General features: G+C 56.6%; 2 pseudogenes; one reads left to right on the forward strand and one right to left on the reverse strand.

Moving 5' to 3' along the window:
- Window positions 1–2798: 2798 nt before the first annotated feature.
- LOC135273235 (NUT family member 2G-like) lies at window positions 2799–10919 on the reverse strand (annotated as a pseudogene).
- Window positions 10920–11433: 514 nt separating this feature from the next.
- LOC135273237 (PI-PLC X domain-containing protein 1-like) overlaps window positions 11434–20840 on the forward strand; it is a 32908-nt pseudogene continuing 23501 nt past the window's right edge.

Consider the following 20840-nt stretch of genomic DNA (forward strand, 5'->3'; position numbering starts at 1 on the left):
ACAACTTCTATATAATCTTCTGAGTAGCGAGATGGTAACTGTTACGACGGTTATGAATTGTCCAGGCAGTAGGGCCGGTATATGTCTTCAGTCATGTTTTTACGCCTGCAATCCAGGAAACAGTGTAAATGGATGTTTCCTGAAACAGCCATAGTCGCCTGCCAACATGCCCAGCTAATTTTTGTATTTTTAGTGGAGACCGGGTTTCACCATCTTGGCCAGGCTGATCTTGAACTCCTGACCTCGTGATCCACCTGCCTCAGTTTCCCAAAGTGCTGGGATTACAGGCGTGAGCTACCGTGCCTGGCCGAGATTTATCATCTCTGTGTGCTGGTAACAATTCTAGCCTTCTCTTTTAGCTACTTTGAAATATACAATACGTATTTGCTAACATATTGCAAATACGTCGCACCATTGCACTCCAAGCCTGAGCTAACTATGGTGACCGTACTCTGCTATAGAATGTTAGAACTTACTGTTTCTTACTGTATGTTTGTACCCGTTAACCAACCTCTCTTCCTCACCCCCATCCCTTCCCAGCCTCTGATACCTGTCATTGTATTCTTTGTTTCCATGAGGTCAACTTTTTTTTTGTTGTCGTTGTTGTTTTTAGCTCCCACATGTTTGTGAGAATGTGTGATGGTTTTCTTCCTATGGCTGGCCTGGCTTATTTCACTTAACATAATGACCTGCAGCTTCATCCATGTTGCTGCAAACAACGTGATTTCATGTTTTTTTCTGGCTGAATAGCATTCCATCGTGTATATATGCCACGCTTTCCTTGTCTGCTCATTGTTGGATACTTGGGTTGATTCCATATCTTTGCTGTTGTCAATAGCGCTGTGATAAACATGTGAGTGTATACTGATTTGATATACCGATTTCTTTTATGTTGGTTAAATAGCCAGTAGTGGGATGGCTGGATCAAGTAGTGGTTTTGTTTTTAGTATTTTGAGAAATCTCCATACTGGTTTTCATAACGACGTTACTAATTTCCAGTCCCGCCTCAGTGTGTAAGAGTTCCCTTTCCTCCGCATCATGTCAGCATCCGCTGTTTGTATTTTTAAGAATAGTTATCCTAGCTGTGGTGAGGTGGTAGGTATCTCGTTGTAGTTTTGATTGGCACTTACCTGGTGATTACTGATGTGATCATTTTTTCATATATCAGTTGGCCATTTGTATGTTTTTTGATGTCCTTTGCCCGTTTTTTAGTGGGATTATTTGTTGTTTTTCATCGTTGGTTATTTGAGCTCGTTATGTATTCTGGATTTTAGTCCTTTGTCGTGAACAGTTTGCACACGTCGTTTCCCATTCAGCAGGTTGTCTCTTTGCTCTGTCGTTTGTTTCCTTTGCTGTGGAGAAGCTTATTGAAAGAGATGGATGGAGCATGGTGGCTCACGCCTGTAATCCCAGCACTTTGGGAGGCTGAAGCGGGTGGATTACCCGAGATCGGGAGTTTGAGACCAGCCCGGCCAACGTAGTGAAACCCCATGTTTACAAATAATAGCGAAAAATTAGCTGGGTGGGATGGTGGGCGTCTCCCGGGTTCAAGCAATTCTCCTGCCTCAGCCTCCCAAGTAGCTGGGACTACAGGAGCATGCCACTATGCCTGGATAATTATTTTTTTTCTTTTTGTTTTTTTGGTAGGAGCTTTGCTCTTGCCGCCCAGGCTGGAGTGCAATGGCGCCATCTGGGCTCACTGCAACCTCTGCCTCCCAGGTTCAAGTGATTATCCTGCCTCAGGCTCTCGAGCAGCTGGGATTAGCCCAGCTAATTTATTTTTATTTTTATTTTTGAGGTGGAGTTTTGCCGTTGTTGCCCAGGCTTGAGTACAATGGTGCTATCCCGGCTCACTGCAACATCCACCTCTTGGGTTCAAATCTGTGTCTGCATCAATTCTACACAAGAGTTCCATCATCATATGGGAAGGGAATCATAGGTGTGGGGACCTCCATGCAGGACCCCGCGTGCCCCGAGGCCAGTCCCTGTGACAGCCACAGCAAGGAGCGTCTGCTTCCGCCAGTTGGACAAGATTCTTTCCTGACCAGAAACCAGCAGAAGGACTTCCCCTGCTCCCCACACACCGTCGTATCCCAAACACACCTGTGTGGATGGATGCCTCGACATCTCCCCTCAGCCCAGGGCCTGAGCTCTTCCTGATGAGGGTTAAGCAGGAGTGACCGCCTCTCCTCGTGTCCATGTTGCGGGCAGCTGCCTTCTCCTCAGCTCCCACGGGGCAGAACAAGAGCCAGCCAGCTCTCAACATCCCAGGATTTTCCAGGGATGCTGATAACTAAAGCAGTCGGGGCCTTGTGAGTGGTTGGTGGGAGGGATCAGGGTCTCCTCAGCATCCGTCAGTTCCTGGAGCATCTGAAGGGGCAGCCTATGCCTGGAGGAACGTGTGGGGCTGGCCCCGTGGGTACCCAGTGCCTGGCATCTCCCAGGCCCTCTGTACTCCCTCACAGACCCCCTCCACTGAGCAGCACAGCCCTGAGGACAGAGGCAGCAGCCCGGAGAGCATTTCCAACACAACTGTGTTTATTCAGATTTACACATGAGACCTCCAAGGTATTGCTCCCCACCCCCTACTCCTAGACCCTCCCTTCCGGTTCAGCCACCCTCTCCCTCCCCTCCCTCCTGCCCCTTCCTTCCCCCACCCTCCCCCGTCAAGCTAAGGCCCAGCAAGATCAGCACTGGGGGAGAAGTCTTTGCTTTGAGGCACCTGATGGCCTGAGGGTCCGAGAGTTGAGAGCCCCACCCTTGGGGATTGGCACCAGAGAGCCTGCCCTGTCCCTCTACTAGCTACAATGCTGCATTCTCTTCCTCTTAGAGAGCAAGGGGTCACCCTTTCTCTTTTTAGACTGCAAGGGGCCACCCAGCCCCCAAGCCAGGGACTGCGCCCCAGAGATGCTGAGTCCAGGCCTTAAATGGGGCATCTGAACAGGGGATGGGCCTCTTGAAGAGAGCTCGCTTCTTGGACTTGGTGGCAGGAGCGGATGCTGGGCTGAGGTCTCTTCTCTTCGCAGATTGGGACTGAAGAGCTCCCTGGGGTTCCCGCCCTTCTAGGCTGAGAAGGCCCGAGGCAGGTACAGGGCTCTGGGACAGCTTCCAGGCCCGCAGCCTGTAGTTGGTACCCACGGCAGAAACTATGCCAGGGATTTCCCTCTCCTCGTCACTTGACCCCTCAGACAGCCTGCGTGATTCCTTGACAGGAGAGGCTCCAGGGAGACCCCAGGTGCCCTTGGTCCCCACGCCTGGGCAGGTGGGTCTATGGTCCTGGGGAGGAGAGTCTGGCCGGGCAGCCCTCAGCCAGCGGGAGTCCAGTCTCTCCAAAACCACAACAGGGTTTATGGACCTGACCATCCCAGTGCGCACCCTGCCTCATCCCTGAGGGTCCCGGGAAGCCCTCTGGGGGTTGGGTCTGTGATCCTGGGAAGGAGAGTTTGGCCGGGCAGCCCTCGGCCTGTGAGAATCCAGCCTCTCCAAAAGCACAACAGGGTTTTTGGACCAGGCCATCCCAGTGCACACGCTGCCTTGTCTCTGAGCATCCCGGGCAGCCGTCTGGGGTGGGCAGGTTTCCATGCTGACCCCTTGCTGGGGGCCAGGCACATCTCTCTCTGCTCCTTGGCCCGCTGCAGACTTAGAAGAGATTGAGTCCAGCTGGGTGGTGCCATGACTAGGGACTGCCCTCTCACACGGTTCCTCCTTCAAGGATAGGAGGCGCTTCTCTGCTACCTGCGGGAGTAAAGGGGGCACTTACTGGCTCTGCCTCAAGTGTGAACAGGGCCCAGGGTGATGAAGACCAAGGCGCTTGGGTGGCAGGCAGGGAAGCCTGAGGCAGCTGGGCTTTCTGTCAAAGACAGAGGGTGTGGCTCCGCTGGGCATCCCGCTGGGCCTCACTGCAGTTTGCATCCTGACTCCCCTCCCTGGCTCCTCTCCATCCCGTCCCATCTGAACCTGCACCTCCCCGCCTCGGAGTGGCTCCCCAAGAAGCCGAGCATCCCCCGCAGGGTGGGGTGGACAATCAGGTGGGGCTTCTGTGCCGGGTCCCTCCTGCCCCCAGGGTACCTGGGTTCCCCTCCCTCCCTGCTCTACCTGGGCAAGGGTGAGTCCTTCCTCCTGCTCCAGCTCCTGGCTTAGGGCCAAGAAATCCATGTGTGGATCTGGGGAAAGCAATTCTTCCGGGAATCGGGGGTGAATGACGGCCTCCACCTGGAAACAGAAGGAAGACGGTGTGAGCTTCCTGGGCAGGGAGTAACCTGGAGCCAAGGACACCTGGAGGAGATGCAGAAAGCAGTGAGCGCCCCGTCCCCACCCTTCTGGAGCTGTCTCATATCATGGCGACCACAGCTACACACACAGACCACAGACCTGGTAGCGTACACACATGCAGACAGAGACACACAAACCACACACAGACACACAAAGAGACCCACATATGACACAGGAAAATGGACACAAGTAATTTCCACACTCCACACTCACACCCACACAGACACAGAGTAACCGATCACAGACACAAAGACACAGACACAATCACATGCACAGACAGTCAAATCGATGGCAACACACACACCCCTTCACTGCGGAGGAGCTAAGGAACAGAGCTTAATTCCAAGGACCTGCGAGTGCCACCCCCTGGAATTCTGCAGACCCCAGCACTTGAGGCTAGCCCACCTTGGTGACAAAGTCTTTCTGGGAACCCAGATTGTCAGCGTAGCTCAGGACGCCTGGGTCTAGAAGCATCCCGTCCCCTTCCTGCTCCACTTCGCCCTCTTCCCATTGTCCCTCGATCTCCCTCATGGCCCCAGCGGGAGGCCCCAGCAGCTCCTCCATGATGTCCATATACTCCTGTACCACTTCAGGGGGAATCTCCTCGGGGGCCTTGGTCTCCGCTGGCCGCTGGGGCCTGGGTGGTGGCAGGCAGGCAGGTGGGGCCTTGGGGCCAGCCTTGCTGGGAAGGTACACTGAGGCAGGGAGGGAGGAGGATGGGTATGGTGAGGGCTGCTCCTCCTGCCTGCATCACACAGGGGAGGGCAGGACTCAGGGACCTGAAGTGGGTCCCAGCTGGGTCAGACCACCTGAACCACAGCGCCCCTGGAAGAGACGCCGCAGGAGGGGCACATGCGGGACAGCATCCTTTTGGAGGAAGCTTGGAGTCACTGATATATGCTGAGTACTCCACCCGCTCATCCCTGCTTCCTGGGCAGATTGTTGAGTTTTGGAATGGCGAGGGGAGAGAGTAGCTAGGAAACCTGACCAGGTGAATACCCACTTCGTGACCACGAGCCGCCCAGCCCCCCAGCTCCCCTGAGCTGTCTGTTGGAAGGAACAAATCCCTCTCTTGAAGGGAGGCATGGGGTGTGGGGACAGTGGCCTCCCTCGGCCTCTCTGGGCTTTGCCGTGGCTCCTGTGGGAATGTGGGAAGCCATACCTGGCTGCTTGACCACCTCAGGGGCCGACGGTCCCTGAGGTTCAAGCCTCGGCAGGGCTGGAGGAGGCAGGCACTGGGGCCCCTTCATCCACTGTGACTTCTGAATCTGCATCTCCTCCTCAGCCTCAGACTGTAGGAACCTAGGGTGAAGAAGGTGTAGACCGTGCTGAGAGGGTCCAGGCCCTCTGCCCCCAGGACCAGGCAGCAGCCGATGGCAGGGAATGGGAAGGCATGCCTCAGGCAGGCTGTCCAGGCCCTCCGTGGGGCCCGTCCCCCAGTCCCAGAGGGAACTACTCCCAGAGTTCTGGGCTCTCCCTCCCTCACCCGGCCCCTGCAGAGCCCATGGCATCAACAGGGCTTTCTGACTTAAGTCAGGGCCACGAGGCCCAGGAGGGCATCAGGGGTGGGGTTTATGGCAGAAGGCGTCCATGATGTTGCCCAGTTGCATGAGTCCTGAGGTTGGGACTGTGGGTCCCTGAAGGATAACCCAGGAAGATGAAGCATGGGAGACCCCGGTCGGGAGGAAGCAAAAGCTGGGTGCAAAAGACAGGACCCCTTTCCCCTGAGGCTGCCGTCTTTCTGTCTTAAAGGAAGGGACTACGAGGAGCAAAGGCAGGCAGGCCAGAGATGGGTCTCATGGTGTCCTGGACGCAGGTCTCCCCTGACCCAGCGCAGGTTTCTCCAATCCTGGCCAGGCTGGGATGGGCGAAAACCGACTTCTGGCCACTGCTGTGAAGAGAGTGCACCCCGCTCTGTCTATAGTCCCCAGCGCCCCTTCTCCCCATCCTCACAACTGGCGGTGATCTCCTTTGGGCTGTGATGCTGGCTGCTCGCTCCCTGACCCTTAGTGTCAGGCAGGGGTTGGCCCGAGGCCAAGCAGGGCGTGGCTTCCCACCAGGGCAGGATAGAGACCCCAGAGCACTCTAGGAGGGAGGAGCAGCTTCCTGAGGGAGCCAGGGGCCCGGGAGGGCCTGCGTTTGTCCACACCCTCCTCATGCTCCACACTGAGAAGCCACCATGGCCATCCGGCTTCTGTCACCCTCTGTCACCCTGCCATGTGGGCTCTGCCCCTGCACCCCAGACTCACTTACCCGCCATCTCGTAGTAGATCATCCGGTCAAAGTTGCTCGTGTGCTGCCATTCCCGCACGGCCCACCACAGTCCCCCCTCCAGGGTCATGGTGGGCTTCTGCCGGGCCAGGGATCTGAGAACTGGGCTGTAAGGCGGTGCAGTCAGTCCCAGTCCATAAGCCCACCCTCCATCCTAAGCCCACCAGTCCCAACACCCGGCCCCTGTCACCCCCACACATGTCCTGTCATCTGTCCCTGTCCTGTTCTCCCCCACGTGGGCAGGATATGTCCCCAAGATCAGTCATCAACACAAGCCACCGGCTGGCCTCTCCAACTGCCCCTCGAGTCCTCAGTGTTACAGTGTTGACAAATGAACTCAGTACTATGGGTGGAATGTGAGTGTCCCCAGCATTCCTGTGCTGAAGCCCTCAGCCCCGGTGTGTCAGTTCTTGGAGTTAATCAGGGTTAGAGCAGGTCATGAGGGTGGGTTCCCATCATGGCATCCGAGCCCCGATAAGGGCAGGAGGAGACACCAGGGCTCTCCCTCTCAGCCGCAAGAGGACACAGCCAGAGGCAGCCCTCTCCAGCCAGGACACCAGTCGGCCGTCACCTTGATCTGGGACTTCCGACCTCTGGAAGTGGGAGACGTGAATGTGTCCTGATAAAGCACCCAGTCTATAGGATTTGTTATGGCAGAGCCCGAGCTGACTGAGACAGCGCACACACAGAATGCCCGGGGAGCGAGGGTTAACGTGCAGGTTCCAGGGCCCCAGGACTGAGCATTTAATCAGCTTCCTGGGGACACTGGAGCAAGGCGGCCCCTGGGGACACAGCCTCGGGGTCCTGGAGATGAGTAGAAACCAGAACCAAAGCAGAGCGGTGTCGAAGCCCACTCCACGCCAAGCCTGTGAGCCTGGGGCGACTCCACTCCAAGAATCAGGGTCCCCAGTGCACCGGGACTCAGCTCCAAGGGAGAATGCAACCAGTTCCAAGATGCAGGGGCAGCAAGATTTTTTGGGACAAAGATGGGGCCTCCTTACACCTACACCCTGGGCAGGGGACTTGCCTACGGGAGTGGCCAGTGTGTTGCCGGGTGGATGTGCTCAAGCTCCCGTGGAGTACGGGTTTGCTCATCAGCGGGGGACACAGGGTCACAGAGGCACTGCAGGATGGAGAGAGGCACGACTGGGACTGAATCGACAAACTCTCAGATGCTGGCATTGCTGCCTCAGTCACCACAGTCCGTGGCCCTGGGCTGCTGGGCTCGTGGTGCACTCAGAGCCATCACTGGAGCCCGTGGCTTTGGGGAACACTGTCCTAGATAGCCTAGTTCTGATAACGATAGCAGTAGGGACAGTAATCATAACAGTTATCATGTAATGTGTCCCAGCATGTGCCGGGCACTGTGCTGTGTGCCTCATGTGTGAGCTCAAGTCACCTCTTCACCATCCTCTGAATGAAGCAACGTCGTCCCTTTTTCTAGAAGGGATCGAGGGCAAAGCTGCAAACACCTGCCCAGTAAGGATTGGCTGGACTCACGGGACAGTGAGGGGCAGGTGAGATGAGGCCCCTGAGAGTCTGTCCTGAGCGGCAGCCAGATGAATGTTCCTGAAAATGTGCCCTTCCATAGCTCGACCCGTCGCCTTCAAGACCACCCTGCAAGCTCCCCCGAACAGCGTGACCTCCCGTCCATCCAGCAGCCTCTTTATGGGTGAGCTTCAGGGTGAGCTCCGGTGCCCCGAGGACACTCACGTGAAGAAACAGGAAAGCGCTTCCATGTCCGGACTCTGGGGAAGGTGCCTCCGGGCCAGGGGCTTGTAGTGCTGCCAGAGTCGGAAGTTCTCATACACGCTCTGGGGGTTGCAGGAGTCGTCCGGGGGAGTCTTGGCCTGGGAGGGAGCCAGGCTGCCCTCTCCATGAGCCCCTTGTGACAATGGACAAGCATTCCTTGGGGCCACGATGGGGCCCGGCTGGGGAGCAGGTGGTGGTGCTGGAGGAGGAAGGCCCTGGAACCAGCCTCCGTCACAGGCCTGGGTGACCCCAATGATGTGGGCAGCCATAGCGGGCACCACAGGGGCAGCTGCCAGGGGTCGGGGAGGTGGACATGCGACTCCCTCACAGAGGGCACCTGGAGCCCGCCAGACGAGGGGGTCCTGAGGTAGGGCCAAGGTCTGTGCCTGAGGAGCCTTCACAGGCCCCACTTCTGTCTTCATCTGGACAAGGACGTTGGAAGCCCCGGCCCAATTCAGGCCTTGGCCATCGTGTCCTGCCACCAGAGGGGTCCTGGGGAAGGCAGACAGCACCGGAGGGCCGCCTGGGGGAACCACTGCAGTCACGAGGGGCGGCCCATCTGCTGGGCCAGGAGCAGGTGTGGCGAAGGACAGAGCCGTGAACACTGGCATGGAGGCGCCAGGGTTCTCGGTCACACCCGTTTCCAGCTCTGGGCATGCTGTGGAGACAAAGGAAAGAGGTGAATGAGCTGGGGTCTCCAGGTCCACCCTGGTCACTGGGGAATCAGGGGTGTCCTACAGCTGAGGGCATGTGACAGGGAAACTGCAGCTTGCAAATGTCCCTGATTGTGCATCGCATGCTCTGTTCCTCCATAGGAGGGTCCCTTCACTAGAGAGCCTGGCAGTTAACCCAGATTGCACCACTGCGTTCTAGCCTGGGTGACAGAGCAAGACTCCATCTTGAAAAAGAAACAATGGAAGACAAGCACCGGATGGAAATCTCTCCCAAGCCAGCACCCCGTGAACCCTGAAGAGAACCCATATGCATCACACCCAGTGTGCAAGTGATTGTTCTGGCACCATGCCCAGCAAGTGCTAAACATGGGTCAGAGTCAGGCGACACTTTCCTCAGTGCTCGGTGGTCCTGGCTGCCACTCAGGAAGCTCTGTTCCCAGGGAGCAGGTCTGAGAAGCAGTGGTGGAGTTCCCTGAGATACTGTCATTGCGCAGCCAGCAAGAGCGGCACACGATTAGAGCACAGCCAGCAAGCGGTGAGCAGTGGGGCTGTCGGAGGGGGGGCGGGGGAGAGCTGTCTGGGGATTTTCACAGCTGCTGGTCATGTTACAGTAGGTCGTGGGACAACAAGCCCATCTCTGGTCCTTTTCCTTTGAGCTCCCAATAACTGAATAGAGTGACCAACCAAGAACCAGAGGTTCTTGGGCCACAGGCCAGGTGTGGCAAAGTTGTCTGGAGCTCATCCCTGTTCGCTAGGACTTCATGCAGTCTCCAGTCAAGGGGAACAGGGATACAGCACATGCACCTCATCAGTCAGGACACACATCCTAACTTGAATAATAATAATAATAAGAGGACCATCTTCCTCTTTGTGTGCTACTCTCCTTCCTCTACTGAAAAGGAAAGCAGTCTTTCCAGACCTTTCCACTGAGAACCAGCAAGAGTCCACACCTGTCCCCTGTTCATGAGGTAGTAGACATGGAATAGAGGCAAATTGTTCATCTCCACAGAAACACAAAGTGCAGAGGACAGGCCGTGAGCTAGCAGACAAGAGGAAGTGGGTCTGAAGACCTGCGCTTCCATAAAAGGACGAACAATTCAGAACAACCTGGGAAGCCCAGGCCGTGTTGCCTGAACTTCCCCACTGCCCCCACCCGTGTTAAAGCCAACAGCTACCTGAACTGACTGAGAAGCCACCTCTGGGGAGCGAGCTGAGAGGCTGCGGCAGTTACAGTAGCCCCAGGCTCGCCCACCCAGAGGCTGTCACTGCATGCTCTGTCCCAGCCATCACACCCAACAGTCGTCTCTGGCTGAGACGACTTCTCCTCACTCCTCCCTAAGATCTAGAAAAGTCCAGTCCAAATCCCTCTGAACACTATGGAAGGGCACCGTCCAGCTGCCCGAAGACATAACACAGGGCTCAGGCTTGCCCGCCATCTTCATTGGGCCACCGGCACAACACGATCCCACCACTCCCTACAAACACACGGTGACGTGACCCGTCCCCCTCTAGAAAGAATCAGTACATCCACTCCATCCTTTCCCCTACACGGTGTATTCCCCCAGGCATCTTGGTCCACCTCCAAGGAGCCGTCCTCCCTAACCACAGACTCAGGGTGCCATGGCCCTCTCCAGGTGTGATGTCTTTGGGGACATCCAGTGCTCCCTCCCTCCTCGACACTAGCCCTATCAACTGTCCCTGGGGCGGTGTCAAATTTGAATTCCCAAGGATTTGAAACGCGACAGAGACTTGCATAATGCCCCTGTCCCTACAGACTCACCTCCATTTGAAGCCATCCCCTCAGGCTGGGTGCTGATCACCGCTGTCTGACAGTTTCCACAGTGAGAAAAGTCAAGAGCAGGACCCAGAGAGTGACCTGCCTCAACAGATTCTCCTGAGTTCAGGTAGGTCCGGTAAAATTTGAAAGTAAAGCAGTTTAGAACATAGGACCCCAGACATTCTGCAGAGGGGGAGGGGCAGTGCAGCAGGTACTGGAAGGGGTGGGGGACATTCTGTGAAGGGCTCCAGCCAATAGGAAAGAACTGAGGTTCCCTTCCAGCTGGAGGGCAGCAGGGCAGACTGTGTGCACCTCTTTAGGCAACTTTTTTTTTTTTTTTTTTTTTTTTTTTTTGAGATGGAGTTTCGCTCTTGTTACCCAGGCTGGAGTGCAATGGCATGATCTCGGCTCAGCGCAACCTCCGCCTCCTGGGTTCAGGCAATTCTCCTGCCTCAGCCTCCTGAGTAGCTGGGATTACAGGCACGTGCCACCATGCCCAGCTAATTTTCTTTTTGTATTTTTAGTAGAGACGGGGTTTCACCATGTTGACCAGGATGGTCTCGATCTCTTGACCTCGTGATCCACCCACCTCGGCCTCCCAAAGTGCTGGGATTACAGGCCTGAGCCATCACACCCAGCCCCTCTTTCACCTTTTTATGTTAATAATTTTGCCACTCCTAGCCATGCATGGAGGTTCATGTCTGTAATCCCAGCATTTTGGGAGGCCGAGGCAGGTGGATCACCTGAGGTCAGAATTTCGAGACCAGCCTGACCAACACGGTGAAACCCCGTCTCTATTAAAAATAGAAAAATTAGCCAGGCATGGTGGCAGGTGCCTGTAAGCCCAGCTACTCAGGAGGGTGAGGCAGGAGAATCGCTTGAACCTGGAGGGTGGAGGCTGCAGGGAGCCGAGATCATGCCACTGCAATCCAGCCTGGATGAGAGAACGAGACTCCATCTGAAGAAAATAAAAGAAACCAGCCTGTGCAATATGAGCTTTGAAGCCACGGCAACCAGCAGGGAGACGTGACAGCCCCTCTGCCCGCAGGTGCTGGACATCACGGAGCAGCTGGATGCCGGCGTGCGGTACTTACACCTGCAGATTGCCCTCATGCTGGACGGCTCTTGAGAAGAACCTGCACTTTGTTCACATGGTATACACCATGGCACTGGTGGAGGTACGACCAGGCTGGGGGGATGCCCGGGGAGCGCTCAGGAGGCGGCCGGCCTCCCATGGGGAACCAGACTGCCATGGGGACAGGAGGTTCCTGACCTTTAGTGGGATGACGATGTCAGCTTCAGGGCCAGACAAGAGACCAGGAGTTGCTGACCTCTGCTGATCTGTTAGGAGCACTTACATTTTTTTCTTTTGGAGATGGAGTGTCGCTCTGTCACCCAACCTGGAGTGCAGTGGCTCAATCTCGGCTCACTACAACCTCCGCCCACCAGGTTCAAACGATTCTCCTGCTTCACCCTCCCAAGTACCCGGGATTACAGGCACCCACCACCACACCCGGCTAATTTTCATATTTTTAATAGAGACGGGGTTTCACCAGGTTGGCCAGGCTGGTCTCGAACTCTTGACCTCAGGTGATCCGCCCGCCTCAGCCTATCAAAATGCTGGGATTACAGGCGTGAGCCACCATACCTGGCATTCGGGGGGTTCTTGACCGATGTGAATTTCTTCGTTTCTTTTTTTCTTTCTGTTTTCTTTCTATTTTTTTGAGACAGAGTCTTGCTCTGTCACCCAGGCTGGAGTGCAGTGGCGCAATCTCAGCTCACTGCAACGTCTTCCTTCCTGTTCAAGCGATTCTCCTGCCTCAGCCTCTGGAGTAGCCGGGATTATAAGCATGCACCACCATGCCCGGCTAATTTTTGTATTTTCAGTGGAGACAGGGTTTCACCATGTTGGCCAGGCTGGTCTCGAACTCCTGACCTCAGGTGATTGGCCTGCCTCGGCCTCCCAAAGTGCTGGGATGACAGGCGTGAGCCACTGAGCCGGGCTGAGTTGGCTCACTGCAGCCTCCTGTCTGCCGGAGGATCCACCTGTCTAAGCTTACCAACTACCTCTAGCTTGGACTAGAGGTGTGAACCACCACACCTAATTCTTTAATTCTTCTCTTTTGTAGCCATGTTGCCCAGGCTCTTTTCAAACTCTTGGACTGAAGCCAATTCTCTGGGATCAGCCTCAGCCTCCTCGCAAAGCACTGGGACTGCCACTGTTCTGGCCTCATCTTTTCTCTTTTTTTGAGACAGAGTTTTGCTCTTTTGCCCAGGCTGGAGTGCAGTGGCTTGATCTCGGCTCACTGCAACCTCCGCCTCGTGGGTTCAAGCGATTCTCCTGCCTCGGCCTGCTGAGTAGCTGGGATTACAGGTGCATACCACCATGCCTGGCTAATTTTTGTATTTTTAGTAGAGACAGAGGTTTTGCCGTGTTGGCCAGGATGGTCTTGAACTCCTGACCTTAGGTGATCTGTCCCCGCTCGGCCTCCTGAAGTGCTGGGATTACAGCTATGAGCCAACGTGCCTGGCCGACATGGCTGGCTGCAGCCTCCACCTCCCAGGTTCAAGCAATTCTCTTGACTCAGCCTCCCAAGTAGCTGGGATTACAGGCGCCCACCACCACACCCAGCTAATTTTTTTGCATGTTTTTAGCATAGACGGGGTTTCGCCATGTTGGCCAGGCTGGTCTTGAACTCCTGACCTCAGGGGATCTGCCCGCCTTGGCCTCCCAAAGCGCTGGAATGACAGGTGTGACCCACGGAGCCCAGCCTTCCCCGAGCTGTGGGACTCATGAAGGACTCTGCCCCGCCCCCTCCCTCCCCCCAGGACACGCTCCCGGAGATCTCAGAGTGGCTGGAGCGGCACCCTCGTGAGGTGGTCATCCTGGCCTGCAGGAACTTCGAGGGGCTGAGTGAGGACCTGCACGACTACCTGATCTCCTGCATCAAGACCATCTTTGGGGAGATGCTGTGTCCCCGCGGGGTGAGTGACGAGGGAGAAGGATGGCCACAGGTCTCTCCCAGGGCTGGGGGATCCTCACCCTCACCCTGCATTTGCTTACCTGGTACCCCCGGGTGTGGCTGCTGTCGTGATCCCTGCAGCAGGTGGAGTTTGGAACAACAGCAGCTCCCGGCTCTCCTGCAGGCCGACCTGGAGCTGGGAGTGGCTCCTAGTGAGAACTGCTTCCTGTGATGGGTTTAGAAATCTGCATAGCAGAGCCGGACGTGGGGGCTCACACCTGTAATCCCAGCACTTTGGGAGGCCGAGGCGGGCGGATCACAAGGTCAGGAGTTCGAGACCAGCCTGGTCAATACGGTGAAACCCTGTCTCTAAAAATACAAAAATTAGCCGGGCATGGTGGCGGGCGCCTGTAATCCCAGCTACTTGGGAGGCTGAGGCAGGAGAATTGCTTGAACCCGGGAGGCAGAGGTTGCAGTGAGCTGAGATTGTGCCACTGCACTCCAGCCTGGGCGACAGAGTGAGACTCCGTCTCAAGAAAAATCAACAAAAAATTAGGCTGGGCGCAGTGGGTCACGCCTGTCATCCCAGCACTTTGGGAGGCTGAGGCAGGTGGATCACCTGAAGTCTGGAGTTCGAGACCAGCCTGGCCAATGTGGTGAAACTCTGCCTCTTCTAAAAATACAACAATTAGTCTGGCGTGGTGGCGAGTGCCTGTAGTCCCAGCTACTTGGGAGGCTGAGGCAGGAGAATGGCTTGAACCCGGGAGGCAGAGGTTGCAGTGAGCTGAGATTGTGCCACTGCGCTCCAGCTTGGGTGACAGAGCGAGACTCCATCTCAAAATACAACAAAACAGGGGGTTAGGGGAGGGATAACAGGGGGTGGGGGGATTGGGGAGGGATAGCATTAGGAGGTACCACGCCATGTGTATACCTATGTAACAATCCTGCAAGTTGTGCACATGTATCCCAGAACTTAAAATAAAATTAAAAACAAAAAGGAACAATGGCCGGGTGCGGCGAAAAAGGATATGTGAGCAGCATCTTCCTGGCTCCATGGGCACCCCCATCAGGGTCTGTGTTATTTTACCGGGGTTGCAGGCACGCGGGAGCCCAGACAGCAGCCTCAGAAGGGCTGAGACGTGAGCTGACCAGCCCCCCGCTCTGCAGGCTGCAGGCCACGGTCAAGGCATCCTGAAGGCACCCAGAGAGGGTGCCCCGGCCTCCCCACAGGTCTGTTCCTGGCTACATGTGTTCCCCCAACCCCCTTGTAAAAAGGTTTTAAATTTTTTATTTATTTATTTATTTATTTAATTATATATATATATATTTTTGAGACGGTGTTTCCCTCTGTCACCCAGGCTGGAGTGCAGTGGCGCAATCTCGGCTCACCGCAACCTCTGCCTCCCAGATTCAAGCGATTCTCCTGCCTCAGCCTCCACAGTAACTGGGATTACGGGCACCTGACGCTGGGCCTGACTAGTTTTTTGTATTTTTAGTAGAGACGAGCTTTCATCATTTTGGCCACGCTGGTCTTGACCTCCTGACCTTGTGACCCACCTGCCTCAGCCTCCTAAAGTGCTGGGATTACAGGTGTGAGCCACTGCACCCGGCCATAAATTGACTTTTTGAGACCGAGTCTTCCTCTGTCACCCAGGGTGGAGTGCAGTGGTGTGATCTGGGCTCACTGCACCCTCCGCCTCCCAGGTGCAAGCTATTCTCCTTCCTCAGCCTCCTGAGTAGCTGGGACCACAGGCACCTAACACCAATGCCGGGCTAGTTTTTTTTTTTTTTTTTTTCATTTTTAGTAGAGACGAGGTTTTCATCGCGTTCGTCAGGTGGGTGTGGAACTCTTGAAGTGGGGCCTGTCCTCCCACTGTGTCATGCTGTGAGATTCACACCTGGACCCAGGGCCTGTCCTCCCATTGTGTCCTGGTGTGATGTGGGACCCTGGACACAGGTCCTGTCCTTCCTCTGAGTCTTGGTGTGACATTCACACCTGGAAACAGGGCCTGTCCTCCCTCTGTGTCCCGATGTGATGTAGACGTGTGCACACAGGGCCCAGACTTCCTCCCTCTATATCCTGGTGTGTCGTGAAACCCTGGACATGGGGCCTGCCCTCCCTCTGTCTTGGTGTAATGTGGACCCCTGGACATGGGGCCTGTCCTCCCTCTTTGTCCTGGTGTGATGTGGGCGTGTGGACACATGGCCCAGCCTTCCTCCCTCTATGTCCTGGTGTGACGTGAACCCGTGGACATGGGGCCTGTCCTCCCTCTGTGTCCTCGTGTGACGTGGATCCCTGGACATGGGGCCTGTCCTCCCTGTGTGACCTGGTGTGATGTGGACATGTAGAAACAGGGCCCAGCCTTCCCCTTCTATGTCCTGGTGTGATGTGGACCTCTCGACATGGGGCTTGTCCTCCCTCTGTGTCCTGTTTTGATGTCGACCCCTGGTGTGATGTCAACCCCTGGATACGGGGCCTGTCCTCCGTCTATATCCTGGTGTGATGTGGACCCCTGGACATGGGGCCTCTCCCCCCACTGTGTCCTGGTGTGATGTGAAACCGTGGACACAGGTCCTGTCCTCCCTCTATGTCCTGGTGGGACGTGGAACCCTGGACACGGGTCCTGTCCTTTCTCTGTGTCCTGGTGTGACATCACACCAGGACACAGGGCCTGTCCTCACTCTGTGTCCCAGTGTGATGTCGACGTGTGGACACAGGGCCCAGCGTTCCTTCCTCTATGTCCTGGTGTCACGTGAACCTGTGGACATGGGACCTGTCCTCCCTCTGCGTCCTCGTGTGATGTCGATCCCTGGTCATGGGGCCTCTCATCCCTCTGTGTCCTGGTGTGATGTGGACATGTGGAAACAGGGCCCAGCCTTCCCTTTCTATGTCCTGGTGTGATGTGGACCTCTCGACGTGGGGCTTGTCCTCCCTCTCTGTCCTAGTGTGACGTGGACCCCTCGATATGGGGCTTGTCCTCCCTCTATGTCCTGGTGTGACGTGGACCCCTGGATACAAGGCCTGTCTGCCCTCTATATCCTGGTGTGACGTGGACCCCTGGACATGGGGCCTATCCTCCCTGTGTGTCCTGGTGTGATGTGGACATGTGGACATAGGGCCCACCCTTTCTCCCTCTATGTCCTGGTGTGATGTGGACCCCTGAACACCTGGCCTGTCCTCCGTCTGTGTCCTGGTGTGAGGTGGACCCCTGGACACGGGGCCTGTACTTCCTCTGTGTACTGGTGTGACATTCACAACTGGACACAGGGCCTGTCCTCCCTCTGTGTCCCCATGTGATATGGACATTTGAACAGAGGGCTCAGCCTTCCTCCCTCTATGTCCTGGTGTGACGTCAACCCGTGGACATGGGGCCTGTCCTCCCTCTGTGTCCTGGTGTGATGTGAACCAGTGGACACAGGGCCCAGCCTTCCTCCCTCTATGTCTTCGTGTCACGAGGACCGCTGGACATGGGGTCTGTCCTCCCTCTATGTCCTGGTGTGACGTGGACCCCTGGACATGGGGCCTGTCCTCACTGTGTGTCTTGCTGTGATGTGGACGTCTGGACACGGTGCAGCGGTCCTCCCTCTATTTCCTGGTGTGACGTGCACCCCTCTACATGGAGCTTCTCCTCCCTCGTGTCCTGGTGTGACGTGGACTCCTGGATACAGGGCCAGTCCTCCCTCTATGTCGTGGTGTGACGTGAACCTGTGGACATGGGGCCTGTCCTCCCTCTGTGTCCTGGTGTGATGTGTACATGTGGAAACAGGGCCCAGCCTTCCCTTTCTATGTCCTGGTGTGATGTGGACCTCTCGACATGGGGCTTGTCCTCCCTCTGTGTCCTGGGGTGACGTGGAACCCTCGATATGGGACTTGTCCTCCCTCTGTGTCCTGGTGTGACATGGACCCCTGCATACAAGGCCTCTCCTCCTTCTATATCCTGGTGTGACTTGGACCACTGGACATGGCGCCTCTCCTCCCTCTGTGTCCTGGTGTCATGTGGACATGTGGACATAGGGCACACCCTTCCTCCCTCTATGTCCTGGTGTGATGTGGACCCCTGAAGACCTGGCCTGTCCTCCGTCTGTGTCCTGGTGTGATGTGGACCCCTGAAGACCTGGCCTATCCTCCGTCTGTGTCCTCGTGTGATGTGGACCCCTGGACACGGGGCCTGTACTTCCTCTGTGTACTGGTGTGACTTGTACCCCTGGACACAGGGTCTGTCCTTCCTCTGTGTCCTGGTGTGACATTCACACCAGGACACAGGGCCTGTCCTCCCTCTGTATCCTGGTGTGATGTGGACATGTGGACACAGGGCCCAGCCTTCCTCCCTCTATGTCATCGTGTCACGAGGACTGCTGGACATGGGGTCTGTCCTCCCTCTATGTCCTGGTGTGACGTGGACCCCTGGACATGGGGGTCTGTCCTCACTGTGTGTCTTGCTGTGATGTGGACATCTGGACACAGCGCCGCAGTCCTCCCTCTATTTCCTGGTGTGACGAGCACCCCTCTACATGGGGCTTCTCCTCCCTCTGTGTCCTGGTGTGATGTGGTACCCTGGACACAGGGCCTGTCCTCCCTCTATGTCCTGGTGTGACGTGGACCCCTGGACACAAGTCCTGGCCTTTCTCTATCTCCTGGTGTGACATTCACATGTGGACACAGGGCCTGTCCTCCCTCTGTGTCCCCGTGTGATGTGGACGTGTGGACACAGGGCCCAGCGTTCCTCCCTCTATGTCCTGGTGTGACGTGAACGCGTGGACATGGGGCCTGTCCTCCCCCTGTGTCCTGGTGTGATGTGGACATGTGGAAACAGGGCCCAGCCTTCCCTTTCTATGTCCTGGTGTGATGTGGACCTCTCGACATGGGGCTCGTCCTCCCTCTGTGTCCTGGGGTGACGTGGAACCCTCGATATGGGACTTGTCCTCCCTCTGTGTCCTGGTGTGACGTGGACCCCTGCATACAAGGCCTGTCCTCCTTCTATATCCTGGTGTGACTTGGACCCCTGGACATGGCACCTCTCCTCCCTCTGTGTCCTGGTGTCATGTGGACATGTGGACATAGGGCACACCCTTCCTCCCTCTATGTCCTGGTGTGATGTGGACCCCTGAAGACCTGGCCTGTCCTCCGTCTGTGTCCTGGTGTGATGTGGACCCCTGAAGACCTGGCCTGTCCTCCGTCTGTCATCGTGTGATGTGGGCCCCTGGACACGGGGCCTGTACTTCCTCTGTGTACTGGTGTGACGTGTACCCCTGAACATGGGGCCTGTCCTCCCTCTGTGTCCTGGTGTGATGTGGACCCCTGGACACGGGGCCTGTTGTACCTCTGTGTCCTGGTGTGAGGTGGACCCCTGAACACGGGGCCTGTACGTCCTCTGTGTACTGGTGTGACATTCACACCTGGAGACAGGGCCTGTATTCCCTCTGTGTCCCCGTGTGATGTGGACGTTTGGACACAGGGCCCAGCCTTCCTCCCTCTATGTCCTGGTGTGACATGAACCCGTGGACATGGGGCCTGTCCTCCCTCTGTGTCCTGATGTGATGTGGCCCCTGGACACGGGGCCTTCCCTTCCTCTGTATCCCGGTGTGACACTCACGCCTGGACACAGGGCCCAGCGTTCCTCCCTCTGTGTCCTGGTGTGACGTCAACGCGTAGATATGGGGCTTGTCCTCCCTCTGTGTCCTGGTCTGATGTGGACGTGTGGACACAGGGCCCAGCTTTCCTGCATATCTGTCCTGGTGTGACGTGCACCACTGGATATGGGGCCTTTCCTCCCTCTGTGTCCTGGTGTGATGTGGACGTGTGGACACAGGACCCAGCCTTCCTCCCTCTGTCATGGTGTGACGTGGACCCCTGGACACAGGGCCTGTCCTTCCTCGGTCTCCAGGTCTAACAATCACCCCTGGACACAGGGCCTGTCCTCCCTCTGTGTCCTGGTGTGATGTGGTCCCCTGGACACGGGGCCTGTCCTCCCCCTATGTCCTGGTGTGACTTGGACCCCTGGATATGGGGCCTGTCCTCACTGTGTGTCTTGCTGTGATGTGGACGTGTGGACACAGGGCTCTGCCTTCCTCCGTCTCTTTCCTCGTCTGGCGTGGACCCCTGGACATGGGGCCTGTCCTCCCACTGTGTCCTGGTGTGATGTGGAACCCTAAACACAGATGCTGTGCTTCCTCTGTGTCCTGGTGTGACATTCACACCTGGAAACAGGGCCTGTCCTCCCTCTGTGTCCCGGTGTGATGTGGACGTGTGCACACAGGGCCCAGACTTCCTCCCTCTATATCCTGGTGTGTCGTGAAACCCTGGACATGGGGCCTGCCCTCCCTCTGTGTCTTGGTGTGATGTGGACCCCTGGACACGGGGCCTGTCCTCCTTCTATGTCCTGGTTTGACGTGGATGCCTGGACATGGGGCCTTTCCTCCCTCTGTGTCCTGGTGTGATGTGGACGTGTGGACACATGGCCCAGTGTTCCTCCCTCTATGTCCTGGTGTGACGTGAACCCGTGGACATGGGGCCTTTCCTCCCTCTCTGTCCTTGTGTGATGTGGTCCCCTGGACATGGGGCCTGTCCTTCCTCTGACTCCTGGTGTAACAATCACCCCAGGACACAGGGCCTGTCCTCCTTCTGTGTCCAGGTGTGATGTGGACGTGTGGACACAGGGCCCAGCCTTCCTGCCCCTATGTCCTGGTGTGACCTGGTCCCCTCGACATGGGGCCTGTTCTTCCTCTGTGTCCTGATGTGAGGTGAACCCCTGGACACGGTGCCTGTCCTCCCTCTATGTCCTAGTGTCGTGTGGCCCCCTGGACATGGGGCCTGTCCTCCCTCTTTGTCCTGGTGTGATGTCGACATGTGGAAACAGGGCCCAGCCTTCCCTTTCTATGTCCTGGTGTGATGTGGACCCCTCGACATGGGGCTTGTCCTCCGTCTGTGTCCTGGTGTGATGTGGACCCCTGGATACGGGGCCTGTCCTCCCTCTATATCCTGGTGTGACGTGGACCCCTGGACATTGGGCCTATCCTCCCTCTGTGTCCTGGTGTGATGTGCACATGTGGAAAGAGGGCCCACCCTTCCTCCCTCTATGTCCTGGTGTGATGTGGACCCCTGGACACCTGGCCTGTCCTCCGTCTGTGTCC

The sequence above is a fragment of the Aotus nancymaae genome, unplaced genomic scaffold (assembly GCF_030222135.1).
Source record: "Aotus nancymaae isolate 86718 unplaced genomic scaffold, 86718_ANA_hifiasm-v0.15.2.pri h1tg000540l, whole genome shotgun sequence".
NCBI lineage: Eukaryota > Metazoa > Chordata > Mammalia > Primates > Aotidae > Aotus > Aotus nancymaae.